Raw genomic sequence first — 9,695 nt, forward strand, 5'->3', positions numbered from 1 at the left:
GGGCTAGGCTTTACAGTCATTAAAGGATTTGTGAACAGCGTCTAAATATTGTAACTGTGTAAATATATGATGCCAAATATGACTAAAAAAATAATTTACAAAATATATAAAAATTATTTCACTACTTAAAAGCAGTACAATTCGTAATTCTGACATCGTTGGGAAATATGCATATTTTACCGGCAAAGATCAGCAATTTCCGTGATGACGTCAGAGACGCTGTCCAACCGTGAACCGCTATTCAGTAGCCTATTGTTTGCCATTACAAAAGCGTGCTTTCTTCGAACAACACTGAGTTAAATTACGGAATTATCCTTTATAATATGGTTTATTGTGTGGCATGGGGATGTCAAAAACCAATCAAAAAAGGGATCAGGAATCAGCTTTTTTAGGTTTCCGCCAGAAGGTGATTCTAGAAGGAACATTTGGATCCATCGGTGTCAGAGAGGTGAGAAGGGATGGACACCAAAATGTACAAGTCGGTTGTGTTCGGCACATTTCGAAAAGGATGCTTTCGCTCGGGACCCGGTTGAAATGGCTAAGATGGAATACAGCAATGCAAGAATCTCGTTAAAAGGCACTGCTGTCCCGACTATATTTACCAACAGGGAGTTTGTTGAAAATTCGGTAGAGATGCCGATTCGCCGCCCTAGGTCCGCTTTTCAGAAAAGACGCAATGCCGAGGTAAAACATTCATTAGGCCCTAGCCAAATGACTTCCACCAAATAGTTTTACAACCAGCAAACGTATTTATAATATATATATATATATGGGTACTTGTTTTTTGGCTAAAAACCCTCCCCTAAAATAAAACAAATAAAATCCCCATGTCCAAATAGCACGATCCTGTACCGTAAAACATATCGCCATACATTGTATTTTCGCAAAATGCATTCTAAGCGAAAATTTCTGACATCCCATTACAAGATTGTGGAAAAACAGTACATTTCTTTTTTTTATAGAAATACGATAATTTACTGCAACAAAATATACATGACATACATGGCCTTGTAGAAATAAGTAGTTAATAAGAACGTCATTAAAAAAAAAATAATAATAATTTCTACCAGTTTATGTTTCCAACACGGTTTTCCATACCGTCGTTGGTTTCGTGCTCGCTATCACTTTCATCTTCGCTCTCAACAGCTCGTTCGTGGGCCAAAGGCTCGAACTGGTACGGCTGTATGTCCAGGTAAAAGTTTTCTTCCCACCGTTTTGCCATTCAGAAATAATCGCGGAAATTAAAGTGAAACTAGCACACGCGTACGAACTGGCTTCTCACTTCCTCTGGCTGGCAGTAGCGTCTCTGACGTCAGCAGACCACGTGACAGACCAGCTCATTAAAAGTCGGGAAGGATTTGGTACTGCCTTATTATTTTGTTGTTTTAAGCTATTTACACTAAATTAAGAGTTAAAAAAAAAAAAAAATTGTTTTTAGACTTATAGTATGGCAATGCAGAACAAAATGACAACGTTTTGTGGTCTGTTCACAAATCCTTTAACGGCCGACTTAATCGTTAAACATCGGTAGTGTTCGTAAACTAGAATGATGAATACATTTGTTTACATGAGTCTAGCACCTTAGTTGCAAATTAAAAGTGGTAAAATTATTTTTCCAAATATAGGTTATCAATTTATAACCCTTTATTAGCCATAAACACCATTTATATGTATATGTTATTATGTGCAGTATTTTAAAGAACCGATTTATGTCACTAACATAAATTTAAAACACCGTAAGTAAAAGAATTGATTTATTAAAGTAATTATGATTGACCGGGATTTTTATACCAAGGGACATAACTTTTGAAATTCTCGCCACTAATTTTAAGATTGTTTCTTTCATAGCGCACACAGAATCTCAAACTTGCATACATATTGCTATTATAAACAAGACTGATTGATGCCAAAAATAAAATAAATAAATTGCAAAAAAAGATTTAATAAGCATAAATCATTTCCAGTCTAGATTTTGCCTAATATTTGACTAAATACAGTTATAGGCCAAATGCTTTCAGTGTGACAGTGGTAAACCAAAAGTATAAATGTAATACATAAACATGACAATTTGGTATATTTACAATGTGAAAATGAAAGACAAGTATGTACTTAAGATATACATTAAATAAAGGTATTGCAATTTGTTCACATATGAATATTTATAGTTCACATTTATTTACCTGTAAATTAATGTTCACCGACAGCCCATAACGACTCCATACTAACGTCTTTCTAGTTGCAAAACAGCTTCAAAACGTGAATTGATACGTTTAACGCAATCTGATTAAAATCAGCTGTATTTGGATCTTTACTTTCCAGTCAGATTGTGTTTAACATTTAGCTAACAATGTTTATCGTCAGTTCAGTATATTGTTATTAAAATTAAAATGCTAACACTTTGGCAGGAGCAACATATGTAGGCCTACTTTGGCCAGTTTTAAAGCTAATGTCCACTAATAAAGCATAATAAAATTGCACTTTTCAATGCTTTCTTTATGTGATATTAAAAATACTCTACACCAAATAACTGGTTCCCTACCCTGGGTTTCTGCTAGAGGGAATGCAGGTAAAATTACATGTATGTACTCGAAAATCTCGAAAATTAATGGATATGTTTTGTTTTAATTTTTAGATAGATTATAGTAAGATAATTGCCGTTTAAAATTTGTAAAAGTGCATTAAATAAAATGTCCAATAAAACAACATTTCAAACCCATAACTACCCAATATATGCCTTTGAATATATTTAGTTTGTATTACGTACCCTCGAATTATGTTCTGGCAGAAAGCCTGCTACCTTTGACAGAGGTTGAAACAATTGGTCGTCTAATTTTCGACTGTTACCATCAAATAATATATAATAACAAATGTGTTTTATGTCAGTATGTGGAGCAAACTAGCTGATACAGTTGGTTTGAAATCGTGATTACAAAATCCTAAAGATAAAAGGAACTGGCTCCTAACGTCAGCCTCTACATATTGTCCACATTTGTACAGGCCTGTAGGAACGATATTTGAAGTGTGTGTGGGGGGGGGGGGGGGGGGGAGGGGTATACAGTCTCTAGTAAGGGATACAAACTAGATTTTCATCTTTATATCATCTTTATTTATGTGGAGTAGTGAAAATTTAAAACATACATTTTTGTCCCTCAAGTGTGGGATGGAGAACAAGCCCATAGGCCTGCCCCTCGCATACCCACCCCACCCCACCCCATCCCAGTTCCTACGGGCCTGATGTATTTTATATAGGACATATCAGGTGTAAAGTGATTGTCAGTATGTGACAACATTATAATATTTTCCAACATTTCTGTGTTTCTGTGCCCGGCTGTGGACAGTTTTTCAGAATGGCAACGATTTGCTTAATAATTAAAAATACACAGTTTAACCAAACACATTAAAACTTGGAGGATAACTAGCTAAGATAACACAGAAAAGTGTACTAATTTTAGTTTTTTGTTAAAGTATTATATCTTGCTTTGGTGAGGAGGGGACGCTTTTTAGCAAATTTGCGAAATTGGCCTCTGGAATATCCATTGACGTGTCATGTTTACATGTACGCTGAACAAGATTTATGATGAAATATTATTACATTTTGTGTGTTTTTCTTCTAATTAGGTCCATTTGCTTCAGTTTACATTATAAAAGTCATAAAAAAGTGTGTTAAAAAAAATGCTTGTTGTATGCTACATCATGTTGTTCCCTGTCCCTGTCAGGTCAGGTCATAGGGCAATCTGATTGAAATCAGCTCTACTCGCCTAATAGTTGTTAACCAGTGGAGCTAATTTTAATTGCATTGGGTCATAGGGTTTAACGTGCACATTCAGAGAAAGCTGTTGTAACGCACGCCTGTCATGGGCACAGGTGTCGACTTACGCCGGTTACTTCGTCCAGGACAGGAAATGGGTGGGGTTTGAGAGGAAAAGAGACCGCCCGCGCGTGGCAAGTGTAAGAAAGTATAAAGTCCGACCAGGGTCGGTAACGGGCAACGGAATTTTTTGGGTTTTTTTTTTTTTTTTTTTTGCGGGGGGGGGGGGGGGGGGCGCAACTGAGTAGTTAATAGTCTAAACCTCCTTTTCTTTAAGTTTCTATAATGCTTTCCAAATTTTTTCAGGGGGGGGGGGGCTAGCTACGGCCCTGATAAAAGGTTTGCGCGAGAGAGCACAAGCAGCCCGACCAGGGTCGGTAAGGGGCGGGTATATTTTTGGTGCTTCTGAATAAAAGGTTTGCGCAATTTTCATGAAGTAATTTGGCGCATGTTTTGGAACGATTTATCAAAAGTAAATTTAAATAGCTATACGAGTGATTTTGGCTTAGTTGGCCGCTATATATATATATTAGTAGGCCTACTACCAATTTCTCTTGTTAGGCTACATATTTAATAATTAAGTCATCATTGCTAGCGCAGGCGACGAAAATAATATGCACATGTATATATTAGTAGCCTACTACCAATTTCTCTTGTTATGTATTTAAGTCATCATTGCAAGCGCAGGCGAAGAAACTAAGTTGTAGTTTGAAAATATGTTAAAAGTTTCTTTTAAAATTCGTTTTTGGCTGTATGTTATGTTATTGTCAGACTGCCAACTGTCACGACGAAGTTGGCTAACTCGACGGTTGCGGTGTAATTTCCCCAACTCCCGATGGGTTCGCTCAGATTAACAACTAATGGGTTATACGATGAGAATTGAGTTGTAAGAGCGCTCAGACTAGCAACTGGACAGCCGTGATAGCAGGAAGTTGGCCAACCTGGTCATGGCAGTTGGTAGTCTGAGAATAGCATTATGCTAGCCTCTGACTACTAGTTGTTGGTGGGTTTTTTGTTGTTTTTTTTTTTTTTTTGGGGGGGGGGGGGGGTAAATGTCATTCCACGTTAGCGTATGCTTGGCGCAAACCTACGAATTATAACAGACTCGACCTGCACATATCAAGTCGCCAATAATCGGTAGATGTGTGCCAAGCATTAGAAAACCACAAATGATAGAATCCAGCCAAAACTGAGCAGACGTGTATAGAATTTTGACGATTTAATTACGTACAGCGAAGACACACGAGCTTATTAAAAGTGTAGGTGTGTTTGTGTTTTGCATTTTGTCACGGGGATTCTATAATTCCCGTAACCGAATAAAACACGATTATCAAAATGTCTCTCCTACTTGTATATCTTTTAGATCTCTCTGTAACAGGCTGTTAACCCTAGTATGGCTCGTCTCTAGGTATGATCAGAGATACGATCTTATATAAAGTATATATTATTATTATAGCACGTTAGTTCTCTAGAAAACACAACAAAAACACAATACACTTTGGAATCTGTATTAATCTACGCTGACAAATGTACAGCCGTAGTAGTAAATTAATAACAGCAATAATAACAACCCAGAACTGATCACTTAATTAGTTAATCTCTAGGTGTCTAGTTACACAATATGCGAATCACTTCACCGTTATACCACACCCACACGTGTGATAATTGAGAAACGCTTCCAGGAGAAGTTAATTAATAAAGGAATTACAACACCATTCCTAACTGGTTAATTTTTAATTAACCCTTACTACTCGTTCAGTAACGTGTGATAATTTAGGAACGCTTCTGTGGGAACTTAATTAATAAAGGAATTACAGCTCTATTCCTAACGGGTTAATTTTTAATTAACCCTTAACTACTCTTTCCGTAATCTGTAACACAAAATTAATACTGGTACCTATCACAATAAAGACAATAACCTACAGTTTACCTAGGGTCTTCTAGGATGACTGGCTAAGCTTTATATTACCAAATACTCATATAATGTTAGAACAAAAAGTCTACGATTTACTTCGTCAGATGACCGAAGACACTGTCTAAAGAATATTGGTATAATACAGTATTAAAATATTTAAAGTCACATCAATCACATCAAGGTTATACACAGAGCAGAAATGATATTTACCAAAGTCCAAACGGACTAACGTTCCCAGGAAGCTTCCTAATTCGTTCTCCTAGATATCTCTAAATCCTAGCTATTTATTCCAAAATCAGAATTGGCCTGGGGGAACAAGGCGGTACCTCCCCCTATCATCTGATATTCACCTCTACTAGAGTAGTTATACTTCTCTCTGATCGTCAGACTTACTGACGCCATCGTCGCCAAAATCACGGTTGTAAAACCGCACTCGCAGAGGTATTACGTAACTACTCGCCACATGGCCTCCACAGCGGGACTAAGTGCATATTGGAATGTCCGATCGTGCGAAGTATTACGTAACAAGTTGCCCATCTGGGCTACGGGCAATAAACTGCACACGGCCCTCTAACACAATTAAAATCGCCACAGGCGAAACAAATTTAAGAGAATGTACCGTCACACATTTGTAAAACGATCTGTTATGAAATATGGTGATCAAGTGACCGCAGCTTTAAAGAAAAACTCAAAACATACAGTTCTAATAAATTCACGTTTTCACCATCAACAGATATGGGATTTTTATTTATTTGTTATTAATTTTGTTTTAACAATAATAATTTTAAAATCATGTTTTGCCTTAGCATACTGTACAAAACAATGTTTTAAGAATTTTTTTGAAGAAATCGTACAATTGGTACAAAAACATAATCACTACAAACATACACTAGCAAGTCGTCATTCATCAACTACAGTACATGACATACCAATAGTCAACTAGAACGGCATTGTTTGTTTCTTATAGGTTGTACTATATCGAATAAACATATAGGCGTACGGGCTCCCATTTTTGTAGGGGGTGGGGTGGGGCAGACTGATTTTTGCCTGAGTTAAACAATGTATGTGCCCGAATCTGGATTATAACGTTTATTCATATTAGCATTACTGCCAAAAAGCTATATATGGTTGCGAACGAATCGCCACACATTTTTACATGGGTTACAATTAATATTTTAGGTAGAATAATGAAATTACACGGTGAAGAGTGTTCAGGTCAGCTTATTTTGCCCGAATTTCTCTTCTTTTTTCCCCCAAATATAAGGATTTTCTCCAGTTGCACCCCTCCCCTCCCCGCCCCCTGTCTCGTACGCTTATGCAAATACAATCCCATAGGCCACAATGTTCTGTGTTTAAAAACACTATATGCAATATATCAACCAAAATAGGCCCCATAAATATCAGTACTTCAACCCCTTCCTAAACAATGTCGAACCTTTCATGGCTCATTTTCGATAAATCCGAATGCTTGCGTCGCATGATCGAACCACCTCAGTGAATCCATTTGGTTTTTTCCTGTTCCATCCAGTGCACAACAACTGGTCAAATGTCGTGGTATGGGTTTTTCTGCCTGTGGGAAAGTGCATATAAAAGATCCATTGTTGTATTAAGGAAATATGTAGCGGGTTTCCTCTGGTAACTGTGTGTCAGAATAACCATATGTTTGACATCCAATAGCCGATGATTAATTAATCAATGTGCTCGGGTGGTGACGTTATAGAAAACAAACAAACAAACAAAATTGATACAACTTTTTATACTTTACTGTGGTGACGCCATCCACAACCTGCAATCAGTAAAACTGACAGAAAAACGTCTAGGCGGTCACCTATGCCTAGTTGTCTTTGTTGTTGGTTTGCGTACTGTACACTACAGCAAAGCGATCGTTCATGAACGAGATTCAATTTGTGTGTGTGTATATATATATATGTATTTAAAAAATCATCATCCATGACCAGAAGGTGGTTTAATCTTCATACACTCCAACATGACATTAACTTCAACTTTGTTCCAGATAAACTGTTGATGATTTATCAGTAGCCTACTGCAAAAGCAATCGTTCATGAACAAAATTAAATTTTTGTTAAAATAAAAAATTAAAAAATTAAATTCATCATCCATGACCAGAAGGAAGTTTAGTCTTCATACACTCAAATATGACATTAACTTCAACTTAGTTCCAGATAAACTGTTGATGATATACCAGCAACACGAAACACACCAATTTGTCGGATTATCACACAATAACAAACACTGGTCACTATTCATAGGTCATGTTGACGCTGCTTTACTACCCTCAGACTTCTCCGAGTGTTCGCTTGGGATGTATGGTCCTGAAAAAATTAAAATAAAGGAAGGTTAATTATAAGAAAGTGAAATTTTGTTTTGTTTAACGACACCACTGGCGCACATTGATTAATTAATCATCGGCTTTTGGATGTCAAACATTTGGTAATTCTGACATGTAGCCATAAGAGGAAACCTGTGACATTTTTGCTAATGCAGCAATTAAGGGATATTTTATATACACTTCCCCACAGACAAAAAAGCACATACCACGGCCTTTGACCAGTTGTGGTGCACTGGTTGGAACGAGAAAAACCCAATCAGTTCAATGGATCCACCGAGGTGGTTCGATCCTGCGATGCAAGCACCTCAAGCGAGCACTCAACCAACTGAGCTAAATCCCGCCCCTGGTTAATTCTAAGAGAGCAAAGGACTATAAACGAACACTTAGCATAGAAAACAACAGCTATTTCGAATCCAACATGGTTATTAATCTCAGTCTGTTGAGTGTTCGCTTGAGGCGCTTGCGCCGCAGGATCAAATCATTTCGATGGATCTATTTAACTGATTGATTTTTTCTCCTCGTTCCAACAGTGCAGCACAACTGGTCAAAGGCTGTGGTATATACTTTCCTTTCTGTGGGAAAGTGCATTAGGGGAAACTTTAACGGGTTTCCTCTGATGCCACAGAACTTTAGTTTGATTATTCTCGAGTCCAGTCATGACATTAAATTTATATGTTGTTGACCAGTTCCAACGTGTCACGTGGGTACACACTTTGCTATACGTCACCACAAGAAAGTACAGCGCAGGTTCGTTTCGCATAGAGGCGTCGGGTTTCTTCTTGACACGTTGGTACTGGTTAACAACATTTAAGTTTAATGTCATGACTGGACTCGAGAATAATCAAACTGTGGCATCAGATTCAGGACAAATGTGTGTTTTAGACACAGTAGTTTGCGACCATTTGGTTGTCGACGACTGCCAAATCATTACATAAGAGTTTCCTCTAGCCTTCCCCTACATATCAATATCAATAAGGGGAGGGCTGGAGGTGACTCGAGCTACCTAAAATGGTGAAGTTTCAAATAAAATGCATTAAAACAATTTTATTGCAAAACGATCAATCTGTCACTCTCCTGAAATTGTCCAGGCGAGTGTGAAGAAGAATAAAAATGACCACTTGCTTTTCCTGGCAAAGACTAATTTAATAAATTCTAAAATTAACCAAAACTTTGGTGGACCTTTATATTAATGGAGGAATTACAAAGCGAATGTTCTAACGTGACGGCTTAAATTTCCTTTTCATTTAGCAGTACGGTTACCGAGTAATAGCCTTCTTTTTTTAAAATTACAGTTTCTGAAAAATTTCAAAGAAAATATGGTTAGATAGTTGTATTCTAGCAAAACAAATTTACCTGGGCTTGTGGCGACAAATGGGTATAGTTGTGGTTTCGGCAAGGGCTGTTTTATTGGATAACCGTGTTTCTCCTTGTACGGTCTAACAAAACTGTAATAAATCACTGGGAAAAAGTATATACCAAGGCACCCTCCCGTAAAAGCGAAAATAAAAATACGAGCATGTTTTGCTGATTTAAACCTAATCCCCATGGTGATTATTTACTCAACAAACAAGACACACGTCAGGGTCATGCGGTCCGTGTTTTACACCCGACGCTAGTTAAGT

General features: G+C 37.3%; 2 protein-coding genes and 1 long non-coding RNA gene across 3 annotated transcripts in view; 1 reads left to right on the top strand and 2 right to left on the bottom strand.

Annotated features, from left to right (window-relative positions):
- The window catches only part of LOC121387078 (folylpolyglutamate synthase, mitochondrial-like), a 99,915-nt gene extending 98,454 nt beyond the window's left edge, over positions 1 to 1,461 (bottom strand). The window contains exon 1 of the mRNA XM_041518090.1: positions 1,068 to 1,461. The gene's annotated coding sequence lies outside the window, so the exon portion shown is untranslated. The remainder of the gene's footprint in view (positions 1 to 1,067) is intronic.
- The window catches only part of LOC121387192 (folylpolyglutamate synthase, mitochondrial-like), a 336,339-nt gene that overhangs the window by 142,825 nt on the left and 183,819 nt on the right, over positions 1 to 9,695 (top strand). The gene's annotated exons all lie outside the window — the stretch shown is intronic.
- On the bottom strand, positions 7,468 to 9,694 carry LOC121387087. The gene is made up of 2 exons (XR_005959781.1): positions 9,427 to 9,694; positions 7,468 to 8,056 (listed from the first exon to the last, which is right to left on the bottom strand). It is a non-coding gene; the product is annotated as an uncharacterized LOC121387087 (long non-coding RNA).

The sequence above is a fragment of the Gigantopelta aegis genome, chromosome 13, assembly GCF_016097555.1.
Source record: "Gigantopelta aegis isolate Gae_Host chromosome 13, Gae_host_genome, whole genome shotgun sequence".
Classification (NCBI taxonomy): Eukaryota; Metazoa; Mollusca; class Gastropoda; order Neomphalida; family Peltospiridae; genus Gigantopelta; species Gigantopelta aegis.